Source organism: Lissotriton helveticus, chromosome 2_2, assembly GCF_964261635.1.
Source record: "Lissotriton helveticus chromosome 2_2, aLisHel1.1, whole genome shotgun sequence".
NCBI classification, from domain to species: domain Eukaryota; kingdom Metazoa; phylum Chordata; class Amphibia; order Caudata; family Salamandridae; genus Lissotriton; species Lissotriton helveticus.
In genome coordinates, this window is record NC_136060.1 from 73,444,204 (window position 1) to 73,463,626 (window position 19,423).

The 19,423-nt window shown below is 47.6% G+C and overlaps 1 protein-coding gene across 3 annotated transcripts in view; it reads left to right on the forward strand.

The window, feature by feature from the left end:
• LOC144821734 (general transcription factor IIE subunit 1-like) overlaps positions 1-19,423 on the forward strand; it is a 213,372-nt gene that overhangs the window by 21,274 nt on the left and 172,675 nt on the right. Inside the window, exons 2-3 of one of the 3 annotated variants that reach the window (XM_078678938.1) lie at positions 6,861-6,943; positions 7,224-7,303. The exons of 1 other annotated variant lie outside the window; for it this stretch is intronic. The gene's annotated coding sequence lies outside the window, so the exon portion shown is untranslated. Of the gene's footprint in view, positions 1-6,860; positions 6,944-7,195; positions 7,304-19,423 lie in introns of all 3 variants that reach the window. One more of the 3 variants, XM_078678937.1, reaches the window with a different exon arrangement.

A 19,423-nucleotide genomic window follows, 5' to 3' on the forward strand; every position in this document is an offset into this window, starting at 1 on the left:
GCATCGGTCTTCAAGGCTCCATAGGAATCAACGACGAAACCCGACACATCTTCACACCTATGCACCCGCCGTCCGTGGTTGAGGTAACGCGAGTACTTCGGTGCTCCCAAGGGTATTGACTATCCAAGTGTCTAGGTTTTTAGTTGTTCTTCCTAGCTAAACCGGAAGTGTCCTAAATCCTTCTAACTCTAACTTCTAAGTTCCCATTGACTTTGCATTGACTCACACGTGTGTAAAGACACTGCACGCGCCGCCTGTGGGCCTCCTACTACTAAACTAAGGTTCAGATAGTGTAGCCCCAGCGATTCTCTAGGCCCTAGGCCTTTCCTTTTCTCGTGACGTGGTACTTGTACCACTTTCTTAATATATGGTTTGCTTCGCCCCTAGGGCCTAACCGTAAATTGTGCAACTTAACGTATTCTGACTAAGTATCTTGTTATGTGCTTTGGCCTCTGATCTCAGAGTTCAGAGGAGTGTGTTAGTAAATACATATATATTTTGTATATATCCTGTGTGGTGTAATTTCATTTGGTATTCAAGGGGTTACATATGGTAAAACAGTTGGCTTTACACGCCCTCAAGAGTCTTTTAGCCTAAGACTGTTCTGTCCACGCTACCACTAGGATAGCTGGTCTATAAGGTTGACTTACAACCATCACCATGAGGGTTGTTTGGACTGGTGCAAGGTGATCACTAGAATAGTGAACATCATATACCAGGCCAACTTCTCACACCAGGGAAACAAATATCAGAAATAACAGACATCCCAAGCGGCTCCCCCCAACACACAGATGTAGCGGTTCACTTTAAAGGTTTTGGTAAGGATTCCAAACTCAACGTTATAAGCAACGGCTTCTACCTTTAATTGACTGTAGGATGTGACCAGCTAAATGCAAGAACTGTACTTTTCAATTCAATTTTAAACTCAAAATTGTGAAGCTGCAGGCATGACTGGAAAATCTTTTATTTTTGCACCAGACACAATACTAATATAAGATGCTCCCTCAGTTGAGCAGCATGTGAACAAGCTTGAACCTGATAAATCACTGCCTACACATTAGCAATAAATATATCGGTAGTCAGTATTTCAGCTGCTCTATCGTTGCCCGTCGTTACACTCTCAAATTCAACACCGGGTTACCAAACATACATCAAACATCTGCTGAAAAAGTATTTCTTCCAACATTCTGCCCCTGGGTAGTTTCACGCTTTTATGACAGGGTTCATTAAGCAGTTATTTAAATCAATAGATGCGCTCTGCACCCGTGGTCTGGTGTGCAGCCGCCCGCTCTTTCTAATGATTTGCATGGACCTCTACACACCCAGCACCTACATACCACACTAGATGCACAGCAAATATGGAAAAAAACATTTTCTTTTATTAGTGTCTGTTTTGAGCGCAATGAGTTTTCTTTTCTTTCGATTCCAACTTTTAAGACCCCAGTGAAATTTATATTTATTGTTTAGAAGATACGCAAGACGACAAGGGTAACACCCACCACTCCTGTTTAAAAGAAGAAATCACGCTTTAGTGCTGCCACTCTGCCACAGAGAAGGCTCTCGACCACCCACTGTGGTACCTGAAAGAAGCTCTAGGCCGAGAACTATCCCTTCACACAGCCTTTATATTCTCAGGAGCCAGAGTTACCGTCGGTGTGGATTAACAAAACTTATCGCATCAAAGGCCGGAAGAGAGTGACTTTCCACTAAAGAGAGCCCTCCATGTCCTAATACCATTGGAAAAGTTCTAAAAGCATAAATCTGGCTTTGAGCCACGCAGTGGGAAAAAAAACGGAACCGCCAAAGAAACTGGTAACTTTAATTTCAATCGACTCCATCTGAAGAGCAGGACGTCACCACAGGAAAGAAGGCCAAGGGGCAGCAGCATGCGGGATGCAGATGCGGCAAAGGAAGGGAGACCGCACAAGCCCCCCCTGTGGCTCTTGTTAACAACTACCACCGCTAAATTGACAGGCAAACTTTACAGTAATTAAATAACAGCATGGCAGGTGTTAACTATTGAAAACAAATACTGCCGCTCACTCCGAAAGCAGAGCACTTACTGATAATTCAGGCGCCACGATCCAGTGGGCTACGGTCAGTTGCATAGCCAGGGTGGGATGCAATCTACCTCGTTCCAACCACAGGCCGCGGCGACGGACGACAGTGGGCACTCGGCTCTCAACCTAATCTCCTTTCCCGCCCCCGCAGCTTTTGACTCTCACCCCCCGACCGTAGCCTAATTAACTCTGACAACTTGGTAGTAGAACAGAGACTCCCCAATGCCTGAAATCACACAGTAACACAGCACCTTTGGGAGAGGCGGCGGCCGTCAGAGCCCCGTTTACGGCACCTCAACAGTGTTGGCCAGGACGTGAGGTAATCGCGCCAGGCGCAGCGGCAGCCAGTTAATACACGACTTGTGTCTGAGAGGGCAGGCCCTGGGGTCCCACTCATTTTAAATGGGCAGGGGTGCGTCTTGATGTCACATGTTGTCATCAGCGCCACGGCGGGAATCAGCCAGCACTGCCTGCAGTTTTGCCACATTGTAGTAGCAAGCATGTGCGACAATGAATCATTTGGGCACGCACGGGCTCTCAGAATAGCATCCGATGTAAATTACTGCCTCCTGGAGTCTGCGGGGAGCGAGAGCTGTCAGTGTGCACTCAACATTGCAGAGCAGCCGCCCCCCCTCCGGTGCACACAGGTTAGAGGCATCACCACCAGCCAGCAGTGCGCGCAACAAGCACCCTGGCTTTAACTTAGCCAGTTTAAGCGCCACCGCGAGTTAGCAGAGAGTCACATACAAATGCGTGACAATGCATTTCAGTGCTGTGATGCGGAACACCACACTGAAATGCGTTAGCGTAACGCCTGGTGCGTAACACTTGCGGGACTGTTATAGCTGAATGTTAATGTTAATGTTAATGTTAATGTTAGGTGGTGTTTTATATAGCGCTCGGCTACTCCGGGGAGTGTCCCGACGTTTTAAGACCCACAGGGGAGGCAGGGACAGTTAGAGAGAAGCCAGGCCTACTGACTAAATAACCAGGACTTCAGGCCCTTTCTGAAGGCCAGCAAATTGGAGTTTCTACGAAGAGCAATAGGCAGAGTATTCCAGAGCTGAGGCGCGAGTCGCTTAAAGGACCGGCCCCCAGTCCGTGCTCTTCGTATAGCTGGGACCACAGCAAGAGACTGTGACGCTGATCTCAGAGATCTAGCAGGAAGATAAAGAGCCAGCTGTTTTTGGATATATTTGGCCCCAGAGGCATTTAAGGCCTTGTGGGCCAAAGTAAGTGCTTTAAAGACTATCCGTTTACGGATAGGCAGCCAGTGTAGGGACTGCAGGAGGTCAGATGCTTTCGTTCGGCTATGTAGGCTAAAAATGGCCCGCGCAGCCGAATTTTGTACCACTTGCAGCCGTTGCAGAAGATACTCTGGCAGGCCCAAATACAGGACGTTTACATAGTCAAGCCGCGACCCAATGAGGGCCTGTACCGTAATCCTCCTATGCGCCAGCGGGAGCAGAGGAAGAAACTTACGGAGCATCCTCAGAAGGCCGAAGCATACTCCAGCCAAGCCCAGAATCTGAGGCTTGAGTGTCAAGCCGGAATCGACTTTTACACCAGGATTTTTAGCAATCGTGGTTGCGGCCGATGGAGGGAACATATCTGCAGGCCACCAGTCCTGCCAGTTAGGATCGACCGACAGCCGAAGAAGAGCACCTCAGATTTATCTGAGTTGCACTTGAGGCTGTTTTGCTGGAACCATTTAAAGACAGCCCCAAGGCACCCTCGGATGCTCTCTCCGTCAAACTCCGACCCCCTTCCACAAGTGAAGAGGAGCTGGGTGTCGTCGGCATATGAGACAATCTGGGCCCCATAAGACTCCGCCAGTGTCGCCAGAGGAGTCATGAAGATGTTAAAAAGAGTCGGGCTCAAAACAGAGCCCCGAGGGACTCCGACTTCCAATGGCGGCACTACAGCGGAAAAAGGAGGGGCCCAGACCGTTTGACCACGTCCCTCTAAAAAAGATCTAAACCAGTCGAACACCGTCCCCCTCAGACCAACCTCACTAAGCCTAGTGAGGAGACCCTCATGGGGGACGGTGTCGAAGGCCGCCGACAGGTGGAGCATCACCAGCATGGCCTTGCCTCCTCCATCCAATCCCTCCTTAATCGTCTCCGTAACTTCCAATAGCGCCGTTTCTGTGCTCAAGTTGGTACGGAAGCCGGATTGCGTAGAATGTCATAAGTTGTGAGATTCGAGGAAATTGGAGAGGGATGTATGGACGTGTTTCTCCACAATTTTGGCCAAGGCAGGCAAAAGAGAGATAGGCCTGTAGTTGGCGTAAACCTCGGGATCTAGGCTTGGCTTTTTAAGTAATGGGATAACCATCGCCTGCTTCCAGACTGAGGGGACCACTCCTGTGCTGAGAGAAAGGTTCAGCAAGGGATTAACAAGGGGATTTAAAACCACCGCCATTCTAGCCAAAAGCGTGGCTGGGTAGGGGTCTAGCGGGGAACCTGACTTTAATTTACCTAAAAGCTCCAAAGAAGTGCCTACGGATAAGGAAGGAAATTCCGAAAAAGAGGGCTCCGAGCTAATCCCAGACCCTACCTGTACATTAGCGCCAGGGACTGCCACTGTCCCCGCTAATACAAAGGAGTCCTGAATGGTCTTAATTTTGGTGGTAAAAAAATTAGCCAATGCGACCACCCAGGACTCCAAGTGCGCACTCCGCGGCGTACTCATTTTTGGGGCAGTAAATTCCCTTACAATGGTGAATATCTCCTTGCAGGAGTTAGTGGCCGCCTCAATTCTTTTAGAGAAATAAGTTTTCTTTTCCAGAAGAATATTTTGATGGTAGGCTTTGATGGAAGCTCTGTACGCCACCTTGGCCGTGGCGTCATATTGACGGCGCCAGGCCCTCTCTGCCAACTTCTACACCGCCGTGTCAAAGCCAGGGCTTCCGTGAACCAAGGAGCGGAGGCACGTTTGGCAGATTTTCGAGGAACAATTTCAGGGGCAAGTTCCTCAAGCCTTTCAATAAGCCAGGTCTGCAGAGAAGCCAGATCCCTCTCCAAATCCCCCGACAGACGGCAAGGGTGAAGTAAACACGCCTGGGCCAACATTTCAGGGGTTACGCGGTGAAAGGCCCGTGGGGCCTGACAGGGACGTAGAGGGATACTACAAGGTGGTTTGTTCGTACATAGAATGAAAAATGTAATCAAATAATGGTCCGACCACAGGACCGGAGATGGGGAGGACATATCAATAGGGGCAGTAGAGACCACCTGGTCCAGGGTATGACCTTTATTATGAGTAGCACAATGAGGTAAGGGGAGAGACCAAGGGGGAGAGTAATATCACAGATTTTAATCGTGTGCGACTGTTATATTGGTCGGTAGCTTAACCCCCACATGACAGATAGTTGTTGTTTTAGTATATAGGTGAGTATACCTGTGGTGTGTTTTTGTGGTCCGTTTTCTGCCTATGTGGGTGGCCTTGTTAAAAATATGAAGGTATGGCCTCTTCACAGTAAGGCTAGGCCCTTTAAATCCAAACCACACAACAAATGCCAATACTGTGTATCACTTCGTGTCTTTTTTCATATATGGTTAACACCCATGAATCCATGTTGACCTGACAATATTTGTCTCATTTCTTTTATTTATTTTTTCAAATTCTATTTCCGTTTATATTTTGCATCAAAAACAATTTCTTTTCATCTTGATAATTTTGATGTCTACAACCCACACCCACAATTTACATATATATACATTGAACAAAAAAAAACATTTTTTAGACATTACCTAGGTACAGTACAAGAACAAAAGAGAAAAGACATTTGAAATACAAACAAAACAATATACATATAAAAATTATTATGTACAAAAAAGATTTTTTGGTTCTAAGTTTTTTTTGTATGTTCTCCTAAAGACAACAGTGCCTCTTAGTCATCCCTCTGTGCAAACTGTTTTTCCTTTGGTTTTTGTGTTTTTATTTTAAGCACGGGGAATATTTCCATTTGCTGCACTTGTTGTGAAAACATATAAGGTCGGCGCGTTTCGAACCCAGTTGATATTGTACCGGGTTCTCATCAGGACCAGTGACTGAAAGAATAACAACAATGACACTCCGTTAAATACTTATCTAATAACCACTGCCAACCACTCTACACAATACTCCGTATCTCCCTTCATTTACCTTAGTATCCAAAGATCAGCCGATCTCTTAGTGAATACTTTTCAGTACCTTAATTACTCCGAAAATGAATCAGACCATCGTCCAGTTCACCATAAAATAAAATAAAAATAAAACAAATCGTCAGTCTTGTACTTATAAAAGGCCATCTTATAGCCTGTGTGTGATGTGAACCACTTACTTGTGTATTTCAGGTGAGGGTGACAGGCAGCCATCTTTGCTGTAGTGACAGCTTCTATTAAACTAAGAGAAGTGGAAATCTTATTTTAAATCTGCAAGGGGGGATGTTGGCAGACAACATCTAGTGATTTTGTTTGAGTCTCCAAGGCGATGTTTGCGGTTACTCTTTCTTGTTTAATCCCTCCTCTGCTCTCTGATGGGTCCACTCCTATATTTGACACTGATAGATTACTAAGGTTGTTCTCAAATTGTAAAATAGCGGGGGATGTCCAGAGTTTACCTTATACTTTCAACGTAGACTGTATTTGTGAAATATGGATGTGTTGAACGTAATATTCTCCTGCAAAGCTTATGTTTGATGATGAATTAGACATATGGGTAGCTGAGACTATCCGATCATGGGTCTTTCTTGGCCTTAATTTGTGTCACTTGGGCCCTTAATATTATGTACATGTTTTATATATCACTGTACAGATCCACAACCATTTCTGAGTCTGTGAACACCGGGTCACCTATATTCGTTGCTAAACCTATTCGGCCTTCATATACCATCACAGGTGAGATTGTATATTTCCTCACCCAATATAATGGGGGAACTTTTTAGTGCCACATGTTTCTTATTACTGACCGGATATGTGTTTGTGTAGTGGTGATGGTGATTTTGAATTGTGTACAAATATATCACAGGGGTGTGCTATAGAGGCTTCGCAGTTTAGTGGAATAGGGGGTAACTGCTTGTTTTCCCTGTTCATGTTTGAGATGCCCATGTGGTTGTTGTTTCTGGTAACGTAGGTTTCTTCAATTTGCAGATCTTGATACTGTTATCATCCTGTTTAGAACGAGACCTATCCATACCGTAGACGCTCTTCTTACAAACTGTATTGACCAGCTCATGAGATCGTCAAGGAATTGTTAAGGTGAGACCCGTAATAGTGTCCATTCGCATTACTGTCTTTATTCCTTACAAGGACTTACATGTGATACATCGATTCCCCATCTTATCTCGGCCTAGCTCATTAGTGACCCGCAAATTTCTTCCCCTTGTGGGATCAGATTAGAGAGCCAGTCTCTGGTTTCTTTGCCATGAATGTACTTCTGTTCTTTTTTTCACCGTGTATTTGTTACATTTCCTTTCTTATCTTTCTACCTTGTACTTGGCTTGCTGTTTTCTGTCTTATTCCTAACTGTTCTCTTGTGCAGCCATAAGTGGTGTTCCAGGTACATACCTGAAGAAAATAGATGGTATGTGAACCTGTATATACTAGAATTTGACTATTGTCAGGCTATTATAATAATAATAATACTGAGCTTATAAAGCGCCTGGTTACACTAGCCAGTGTGTCCCCACGCTGTGCCGCTTATGGTATACCTGGCTTGATAAAACTGATTTTGTTTTTTAATCAGTAACTACGCTCATTGTGCCTCGACTAAATAGAAACATAATATATTTTTCGATTTGTTGATATTGAGTCCTGAAGATGTGTATATATACCATTGCATACAAAATAATATTTTTCTTTTTCCCTCTTTCTCTTCTCCCATTTTCTCTACTTCTCCTTACTGTGGTTTTATGGAACAATTTATTAATCTTGCTTTGTTGTTCTACCTTTTGGTAGACCGCATGGGTAGATATTGACCCGCTTTTAAGATTGTTTTGTTTTTTGATTCATATTGTATTACGTTTTTTTTAACGTACTTAGTGTGTATATATGTGTGTATATATGTGTGTGTGTGTGTGTGTGTGTGTATATATATATATATATATATATATATATATATATATATATATATATATATATATATATATATACACAGTGTGTGTGCTGTATGTCTGTGTACTTAGTTTTGTTATCGTGTGCTTTTTCAGCCATGATGAAGTTCCGCAAGGAATGAAACGCGTTAGCTGAGGCCTTTTAAAGATTGAACTAATAAAGGATTTTTTCACATTATTGCGAATCTTTGGACTTCTATTTTTGGTGCACCATCTTCATTCTCTGCATGCATACTCCCTTGATACTTGCACGCTAACTCAGCTCTTGCAAAGCACCTCAATATTGACCATCTCTGCTGCTCCAGCACAGAAAATCACATGCGTTATTACAACTTCTCCTCAATTTTCAAATTCTTCTATCGATATTCATTCAGCACTCTGCTAACCTGCAGAAACCTGATTTGCAGCCCCCAGTGAACTTAATATACTGGCATTACACACATCGCTACCAGTACCAGTGCACTTTGAGGTGCAACTTGATATCCCCCAGCGCCCCACTTTCTCTGTAATTTCAGTGCTGAGATTCGCACGGATCTGGCAATAAACTCCCATTGCAGCAACTCGTGCTATTCCAGTACTGACTCTGAGCCCCCATGGTGGCCTCTGTCGCTGCATCTGAGTTGTGGCCTGCAGCTTCCAGTACCGAAGTCGCCCACAGCTGCTAATGTTTCTTGAGCCTGTCCTGTTCATCTGCACTCCGCTGTTACCGTACCGGAAACCCATACACGCTTCTACCCTTCAGACCTCAGCACTCCATGTCGTTTCACTACGGGCCTCACTTCACCACCCCAGTTCACACCCAGCCATATGCAAATCAGATCTGTGACTGGTGGCGAGTGTCTGAAAAGTTTCAGTGCTCAGTCCATCATCTGTCGTGTTTGCAAACTCATTCATGTCATCTCTCCTCATGAAATGCAAAGCGCATTTAGCAGTTATTTCTGATGCTCCCGCGGCGCTGCTGCTTAGTGCTTTTTAGGTCTCGACCTACGCAACGCGCATGCGTTGAATAGGAGAGACCTGTAGCCATCGCCACAGCTTTGTGGGCAAATACGTGCCCGCGTCCCATTGCCTTCAATGGCAACGCGCGCACGTCAGGAGATTCACTCGCGGGAGTGCGCGGCCCATCTGGTCGCATTTATTGCTCCCGCGAGAGAATCGCACCCACCCCCCTACTCTCCCCAGCTCCCTCATGCCGCGCGTGTTTGTTTTTGAGATGTGGCCGCTCCAGCGCTCAGTCCCGGAGTTCTGAATCCCAGTGGTCTGACCCTGTGACCTTCAACCCTTGGAGCGCTGATATTGTTGAAAGCGATCCCTGAATATCCGACTCTGGACTCAATCCCTGTTTCTGGGCCTTTGGTTTGCAGAGTTCTGGCCCCAGGGCTCGGATTCGCTTAGTTATGTCCCCCGGTGCTCGGGACCGCAGAGTTAGGGTCGGATGAGATCTCTGAATCTTACTTCGATTTTGGATGGCGGAGCTTTGACCTGCGACGGAATGCTCCCTCTCCCTCCTCTTCCTGAATGTCTCAAGCTTGAGCTGAAGTCAGGTCTGGATCCGCAGGTCTCTGAGGCGGGGTTAGCACCTGGTGGACTTACCCGTCCGCTCTCCCGGCTGCCTGCCCAGGTCCTGCCGAGCACAGCAGGCTGCCCCTTCCTCTCCTAGTCGCTTCTCCACTCCTTTCCCAGTTCTGGACCTCATACAACCGGCTTCAATCACGCCTCTCTGTTACTGTACTGTAGCATTTATGTAGCGCTTAAGGTACTATTGCGAGACATCGAAGCGCATTATCAGACAAGTAGCACAACACAGAGAGAGGGTTTACATAGCTGGGAGGGTGTTTGCTGTATTTGTTGTTGGGGACCTTTGTGGGAGCGCTTGGAGGTAGTGCGCTAGTGACAAGTGAGGTGCTGTGATCTTGGTGTAGCACCTACCTGTGTGATGGAGGAAAGTAGTGCTAGAGACAGATGCAGAAAGGTGTAATTGTAGTTAGCTGTTGGTAATGGTTTACTTTGCAGGTCACGAGTTATGCTTATGAGTTCTTCGTGTCTTCCAATTTATTTCCCATGAAGCCTCCTGTATTTGGGGTAAAGGTTTCGAGGGCCTTGTATAGTGATCACTGAAGTACTTGCTAAAGTGCACAGTACAAACCGAACCATCCCTAGGTGTTTAAAACGTCTGTTTTTGTATCATCTATTTTGAGTGAATCTTTTCTATCAACCGAGGACGGGTTAAATGCCGAGTCCGCACTGATTGGATTGACATTTGTGACTCACATGTGACGCAGTCAAGGACGTTGAGGCAGGCTGTCTGTCTTTGGAACTTGTCATCTTTCAGCTTTCCTCTGGCTTCCACCACTCCCCTCCTTCAAAAGCTCTGACCTTTCCTGCTTGTCACACTTCTTCCTGGCACCTTCTCATCCATACCTCAGCCTTTCTGATATCGACCACATTCATTCCACCCATCTCACAAGCTTGATGCACTCATCAGACTTCTTCATCCCCTTCGTCTCAAGGTTGGAAACAAGGCAGGGCTGGCTCCACCTTTCATCCTTCCGAGGTCGATCCAGGCAGTACCACTGGGTTGGGCAGTAATGGTACGCATTATTTAAGTGCTTAGAAACAATGCAGTTTGCTGTCTTTTTATCTTCATCCTTCTCCTCAATGGCATTACGTCTCACACTCTTCCACCTCCCATTTTGTAGGTGTTTTATTGCGCCTACTCAAACTCAGCAAGTTTTGGGAAGACGCGAGTAAAATGGTGGTATATCCATGTTGAAATATTCCACCCAGATTAAAACCCACCCAACTGTTTAATTTCTCATCTCCATTGTTTCATAAAAAAATCAAATGTATATCGGCTGTTTAGATATTCTGTTGCTAAGAAAATCGTTTACATTGGTCATCCATAGATAAAAGAATATCTATAAACATACATTCAGTCAGGTATACATGGCGGTCGTCGACTGTTGTGAACTCAAGTGCATTTCGTGCAAGTGTTTGCACTTCACCACGAGCAAGCTATTCGTACGGTTTACTAAATGATATATATTATTTGGAAAAGGAAAACAAATACATACTTGCATTAAAACACAGGTTCCTTACAGTGAAACTGACGTTTACATTGTTGACAGCTGTAAACAGTTTTGTGAAACAGTTTTGTGAAACATATATGTAAACAACTGTGCAGTGCCATACTCACAGCATGTACTAATTTTAAATGCGCTCACCAAGCCGGCAAATGAACAAATTCGAAATGTTAAGCCCAAAGCCTCCCAACAGATGTTTGACAACCTTTATCTTATTCCCAGGTCAAAAGGCACTCATCGGCTCAATCACGTCAGGAAGTCAAGGTCTTTCTACTGTGTTGGTTGTAGTTTTTACCAAACACCTTTATAACCTGCTCTGTTCAGGTGTGCATCCCCTGGGTCACATGACAGAGAACATGAGTGTTTCCACTGTGATACATGTAGTCTTTACAAGAAGCGTCTGTATTCCAATTTATCATCTAGCCCATTTGGCATTAATTAAGGCAGTCATTTAATCAAATAAACTTATCTGTGATAGTCTTTGATCTGTCAAGTCCTTGTGGTAATTTAGCTACAATTTCCGGTCAATGGGTTAACCTTGTGATTCAATTACTTTAAAATGCATCATCACTTGTGATTTATTTTGTTTTATTCTGATGTGACTTTTCTGTTTATTCTTACTTCATATTTCATTCTGCTCTGCTAATATGTAGCTGACTCCAGGACACATCAACATGTAAATAACAAGCATTGGCATAGCCAATAGGTCTCCCCTTTGGGACCTTATAAGTGTTTAGTTATCCAGCACAATATCCTTGGTGCAACAAAGTGTTACATGGCTAAACACTTATAAGGTCCGAAAGGCGAGACCTATTGGCTGTGCCAATGCTTGTTATCCCTGCTGGCTGCATTAATTGAAATACCGCCCCCTCTCACGCGGCGTGGATGTCACGTCACTGACTCACTGCCCAATAGTATGGACCTGGACAGTGGTTATGTCGTGGCTGTGACCTCACGACCTGCTCTGGAAGGAAGTGAGGTCGGATATTCAAAAAGCTGCGGGACCCGACTCGAGTGAGAGGTGTGCTCTCCGCGTTCGGCGGCATTACTGGCAGCACTGCCTGGCATGACACCGCCCTCCCCCCGTGCTGCCCATCACCATGCCGCCCTCAACCGGATACTTTATTGTGAAGGTGCGTTTGTTATCAGTATACACAGCTTTGGCTGTCAGCAGCCACACTGGAAGAACTGTGGGATCGCGAACATGTACTTTTGTGGCCTCGCACACGGTAACAAACTGTGGCACTTAGAAACATAGAAAGGCAATGACAACGGGAAAGGGTGAGAGATAATGACAGAGATAGAAAGTGGGAAAGGAGTAGAGAAAAGTGTGCATAGAACAAATATGAGAGCGGCCCAGAGACAGAGAAAGAGTGAAAGACCTGGGAAAGCAGAGTAAGTTTGGGAGAGATAAAAAGAAAAATACAATGAGATACTGAGACGGACAACGTGAGAGAATCAGGGGAAGATGGGGAGAGCGAGTGAGCAACAGATAAGAGATAGAAAGACAAGAGCAAAAGAGATGAAGCTTGTCAGAACCGGAGAAACACTGAAAGAAAGTGGAGAAAGAAAGTGGCGAAAGAAACATTGAGTGAGATTGGGAAGGGACAGGTAGCAAAACCGTGGTGTGACCGCAACTGCCTAGCGTTATGATCTGCAAGTGCATGCATGGCAAGGACGGCCAGGGCTGAACAGCCCATGCATTGTTTCAACCTCCCATACTACTCAGCCCGTGTAGGGCTACATCTGCTACATTTGTGACTTGCCAAAGAAGCTGCGTTTGCACGTGTCATCTGGCCTGATCGGGGCTCCATCGCAGACTGCTGGCTGTGGCATGAATCCATCGCTGAGACCGCCAACTGCCTAGGTCAGTGTTGGTCTAATTAGGACCACACTGATCCGCATTTGATGGCATGTTAATGAGCCCCGGCACAGCACCAGCAGGTGACGTAGGACCAAGAATACACTGCTGGTTGGCATGCAACCTCTACTGAGAGCCAGCAGCTTAACCAATGTATCCGGCACTGATCCACAGTTAGGCTGTGACCTGTAAACTGAGCACGGCTATTTAGGAATCATACAAGCTGCTACTGAGCTAAATTTGCACTCCTACCTAATGATACCCCATTGGAAGGGCAGGCACTGCGACCCAGGGAGAGAAAGCCTGGATGAAGGGGGATGTTGAGAAATAGTGGGTAGAAGCACAGAACTTTCTAAATAGAGCCCAGAGACACTAAATTGCATTGTGTTGGCATAGTGTGTGGCATTCGGTTCTAGTGTGTAATAGAGCACTTTTATTTCTTATAAAGATAAACACTGGGCTGGGCACTCAGTTATTGCGTTGTTGTTTGATTGTTGAGCTCTTAGCTCGAGCCCTCCCATACCAATTCTCTGATAGGCCTGTGGCTGCTCGCCAAGAGTCCAATGCCGAAGCGATGGTGCCTTTTTCTGTAGAGCAGGAGGCGGAACGATACGCTGTAAACTGGCCAATGACTCAACTGGAGACAGACTATGTGTTATGACAAGAAGGTCCATGCACAGATTTAACCAACTTCATGGTGTATCCCTTTGTCATGAGTCTTCTCTTCACGGGGGCGTGGCTTGGGCGTCGATGGAGGAGGCGGCGTGAGCAACTAGCTCCGTGCCCGATCCCATCAATAATCCTGATCAATCGCAGCTGGTGCAGTTATAGCTACGGCAACGAATGCCGGAACGACTGGGGCAGCCAGCTGACTCAGAGTGATGGTTTGAGAAGGCCTAGAAGTACCTGAAACTGTGGGCGAAATCTCCGGCTGGGCTGACGAGGTGAAGGCAAGATGGCGGTGAAGATCGGCCGACAAGACTGAGCTGCGGCGTCCTGGGCGATCTGAGCAGGTACGCCCCCGGAGCTTGACCGCAGGATCGGAGAGCGTCGGGCGCCGTTGCCTTCCTTGAGCGGCTATCACGGTGCTTTGCTGCAGCGGTCACTGGCCCCAGGATAGGAGTGCTGCGGTTCCGCAAGGTGCCTCCAAAATGGCGCCGGGCAAGAGGACGGCTAGGGGCGGCCTCCGGCAGGAGTGGAGCGGCGAAGGTTCTCCGGGGTACTGAGGGCGGAGAGCAGCTCATGCGGTGGATGGAGGCTTCGCCTTACCGGCAGGATAAGGACCATTCATGTGTGCAGGAGACGCTAAGGGGTCGCGGCGCAAGTGACGATGACGTGTACCCTTAGCGCTGCGCACCGGGACCCACTGCGGAGTCTCCGACGCTGAACGAGGGGGTGTGCGCTGCTGGCCGCCTGGAACGGCCGCCGATGGCAGAGTGAGCAGCGGGGCCACAACAGGGTCCTACAAAGGAGTGGGCTGCGGAGTTCACCCTGGTGCTTCAGAGGTGGGAACGAGGACGGACCGCTGGCGCTGTACGGCCGGGATACCTGAGGCCAGCGACGGAGCGCTTGAGTGGCGGATGCAGACTGAGTATCGCCTACCAGCGTGTAGCGGGGGAATACGGACTAAGGCGGACCTGCCACAAAACATTTGTTGGGAGGAAATTAATCACGGGCACAGAAGATGATGGGGGGCCCTTGGTCTGCAGTGGACAGGAGCGCAATAGAGGGCATCGGGGCGTGAGGCCTTTGATGGACCACAACCTGGTGGACGCGGTGCTTACGGAGGGCTGCCACGGGAGGGAAACCGGACATGAACCGTCAGCTGGCGAGGCGACTGAAGGCTACAAGATCACCGGCCCCAGGGCCATGCCGAAGGGAGAGACGCCCGAGCCGCACGAGTAGGGGAGCCATGAGTCAGGTACTGATATAAGTGGTGATCATAACAAGTGTTCTCTGTTGCACATACCATCTCTGAAGCGCAACAGCGCAATAAGCATTAGGAGAACAAGAGCGGAAGACTCCTGGAACTGCCCACTGACATACTGTGCACATACCCAGCAGGAACGACAGTGGCTGTGATATAGGTGCGCTGGGAGACGCCCGTCTGAGGTGTGGTGCACAGCTCCATTGCTCATCATGAAACCTAAGGACAAGGAGGGCGGGATGGACCAGGACGACGCTCGAGAGGACGGTGCGGAAACTGATGGCACGCTGTCCGAGCGCAGATTGAACAAACGCCTGGATCAAATTTTGGAAGCAATAGCAGCCACAAAGGAATCACTGCATCAGGACATCACCCAAGTGGCGACGGGACTGGGGCTTCTGAGGGCGGACAATGCCAAGTTAGTTGACAGGGTCAAAGACAACGAAACGACCCTCCAAGAGTTGAAACCTGCGGTGGTGACAGTGGAACGCAAACTAGAAGACGCGCTGCAGCGACTGGCGACCCTAGAGAAGAGGGCCGAAGATTCCGAAAGTCGCAATCAGCGAAACAACGTACAGGTGGTAGGCCTGCCAGAAAAAATAGAGGGTACGGACATGATAGCCTATCTGAAGAACTGGTTTTGGATGCAAGTAGCCCCGGAGGGTCTTTCTTCCTTCTTTACGCTCGAAAGGGCACACAGGGTACCCGCCGTTGCTGGGCCGCCCTCCCCGACCTATGGTGGCCAGAGTCCTCCATTATAAGGATAGGGACCTGTTGATTCAAAATGCGCGCTCCGTGGGGCCTTTTAAGGTGGAGAACAGTTCGGTCACTATCTTCCCGGACTACACTCAGGAGATACAGCGGCGCAGGGCCACATACTTGTCTGTCAAGAAAGAGCTCAGAGACGAAGGGATCCAATACTCGCTGCTCTTCCCGGCCAAACTGAGGGTGATACTTGATGGTACAATGCAGTTTTTCTTGACGCCCGAAGATGCCTGGTCTTGGCATGAATCGTACAGGGCGGGCACAGACCGCAAGAGCAGAGGAGACCGAGGGCAGCCTAAACCACAGCGGATGCGCCAATCACAACGTATCCGCAAACTGAACAAAACCCAACAGGCTTTAAAGCTCACACAGCTAGCGGCTGATAAGCAGGGGGCTCTGGCAGCAACGGCGGCAATTACGGGATCGCAGAAGGAGGACTCGCGTAGGGGATCGGACACTGATGAGGAAAAGAGGCTATCAGGAACTGAACTTTCGGATGTCGACAGCACCAGGGGCCCAGAGGTGACGCCTAGATCGGCGGATGACTTGTAGATAGCATGACCCTTCAGGAGGGTCTATCATATAGCTACTGTATATCGTTATAATGCGTTAAGTTAGCATAGGCTCATTACATGTTTAAACCCCATTTTTCCTTTTGCTGCTTCTGCACACGACACTTAATTGTTGATTTAGCTTTCAACCTACTAGTTCGTTGTGGTTTACATGAGAATAATATGTTATTGCTCTAATATCAGCTTTGCTTAATAAACTGTCTGTACAGAGAGTGCTGAAGCTTCAGGAATAACACGATACAGAATTGTTATGAGGTCTGATCTTCGCGCCTTCATAGACATAACGTGTTCCACACCTACACACCCTCACCTGTACCGGCTGAATATACACCGTACAGGGCACTAGAAATACCTATTGATCATTGGCAGCATCGCGTTTGGTTTGATGGCGCCCTACCCCACTCTTTGTCCGCTGCGAGGTTGGGTCCTTTGTCCATTCCAGGCACAAATTGGCCTGCATTGGGTGGATTCACCCCGCACCCGAATCACGGCGCTTGTCCCCTTGCGGATTTTCGCAGACTACATGTTGTCTCGATTGCCGTGATTCGTGCATTAGTGCAATACATAGGTCGTCATCTCCCGGGTGGTCCCCCGGGGGGTCCGGCCGTTCAAACGGAACATGGCGGTTTAAGGCTCAATCCGGTTATGGTCAATACGGTTTTTGGTAAGCGCCCCGATGATAAAGATGAATTCCCTTTCTGGCTTGCCGAGAAGTTTGACCAACTGGAGGCTGTGTTTCCGAATTCTACTCCTGCTGATAAACATAGAATGTTGACGATTACTTTGCCTAAGGATTTAACTCCTGAACTCGTTGACTGTGAAAGTTGGGGAAAAACTTTTGCGGCCGTTTATACGAGGTGTTTCGGCACCCCGTCGTTGAACGTACTGCCGGCGATCGTTAAGCGTGTTCAGGATGATCACGGTCCGGAAGCAGCGGTTGAATTGGGTATGCGCCTGTGTGGTTCTTTTGAGATTGTTAGCGATCTCATCCTCTCCAATATAAAGGGAGATGCGGTGAACTTTCAGGTGTCGAATGCTTTGGCTGCTCTACCCGATGCCGAAAAACCCCGACAGTTAGCGAAGATTGTTGTGGCCGCATATAAAACTATAGGTCGCACAAGTCGAGGTCTGAAATATTTTGCAATCAAGGAGAAGAAACAACCACAAGGGCATTCTGCTACGGCGGATGTCCAACCCAAGTCCAAAAAATAGAATTGGCCTAAAGAACAGAATCAGGGGAAGCAACAACAGCAGACTCAGGAGTCATATCCTGCGCCACAAGTTCCTGCGCCGATAGAGGGAGTTTATGATTTGCGCGATCGCGCGATGATTAAATCACCTGATCGATTTCGGGTTTCTGATCAACGCTCTCCTCGTTCCTTTCAGGACTCATCGGCCCCGAAGACCGGTGGAGGAGGAGGCGGGAGGGGACGTGGTGGCCAACAAGGACGTGGCCAGCCCCGCCAGACAGACGGCGCAGGGAAGCAGGAGGATTCTACGCCAAAGAGACCGCAGTTTGCGAAAAAGAAAGTCGCAGCCTTAACAGCGCATCGATATGCCACAGATAGTGAGAACGCGGCTTCGGAATCTGACGTGGGCTCTGACCTTGCTGGACAGCGCGGCGGAGATTACCATAGTGAGAGAGGCGCTGCGTCCACTACTGAGGGTGACAGCGACTGATGTCTACGTTGTAATAGAAACAGCCGATACAAGACTTGCTCCCCCTGAAAGACTTTATGAAATTGTCCTGTTAATTGAAGGTGACATACAGCGTACCATCAAAGGGGTATTTTGGGAAAATCTTTCTTCTACGTATGATATTTTGCTTTCGGAGGCTGACTGGCCCCCACCTTTTGTGCTCGCGGCGCCGCGAGGGGAGGAGGTTATCCTGCCCAGTTTCGCGAACGCTGTCTCGAAAGAGCATGCGCAGCATTTTGCAGAAGAGTGGGCTCGGGCTCTCGCACCGGCTCTGTACCGTAATCAATGTGGTTGGGATAAATTGTCCCCGAGCCACGAAATTCCCTTACGGTCTCAGCTGCAGCCTCAACCTCAATATCCCATCCGGCGTGAAGCAAAAGCTTCCGTCGCGGAAATCCTTGACCAATTGGAATATCAGGGAGTTATTGAAACGTGTGTGTCACCGATGAATAATCCTCTTTTTACTGTGACCAAGCCTGACGAATCGTATCGTTTGGTATTGGATTACCGGCATTTGAACTCGCATTGCCGTAACTGTGCAGTACAGAATACTCAAGGCTCTGCCCTAGTGGATAGTCTTGTGCGTAAGCGTTTTAAAACGACGCTTGACATTTCCAACGGTTTTTATGCCCACAGATTGGATAGCTTAAGCTCCCAATGGACCAGTTTTACGTGCGCTGGGGTCCAAAAACAATTCCGGCGTCTCCCAATGGGCTATAAGAATAGTCCTGGTATATTTACCGCACGCATAGTCTCTCTTTTAGAGAGAATCGACCCAGATGCTTGCTCGTACGTGGATGACCTATATCTCAGACGACGAAATTTGGGAGCATCTGTGTCGTGTTAATTCGATTATTTGTACCTTTGCTGATATGGGTTACAAATTTAACTTTGCAAAATCGCACATTGCTGAGTACACAGTGTTGTTCCTGGGCTCTGAGCTCAACAATGAAGGTAGAGGTTTGGCTCCTCACTTCTTGGAGAAATGCGCCCAGTTGCGCGCTCCAACAACTCTGAAGAAATTACAGTCATTACTGGGCTTTTTAAATTTCGGAAGGACATACATACCGGAATATGCCCAGCGTATCAAGCCTTTGTATGCTTTGATACAACCTACTTTTTCTAAATCATGCTGGCTGCCTGAGCACTCTGCCATCTTGCAATCTTTGCAGGCTGATCTGCTCGCTTGTAAATTTTTATTGACTCGTGATAACCACACCAACCTGGTGATAAGAATTATTCCTGGGACGGTGGGTTTCACGTACGTGACTTTTAATGAAGGAGACACAGTACCTATTGCTTACAAGTCACACTTGTACACTTCGGCTGAGATGCGATTTCCCACTGTGGAAAAGGTTTT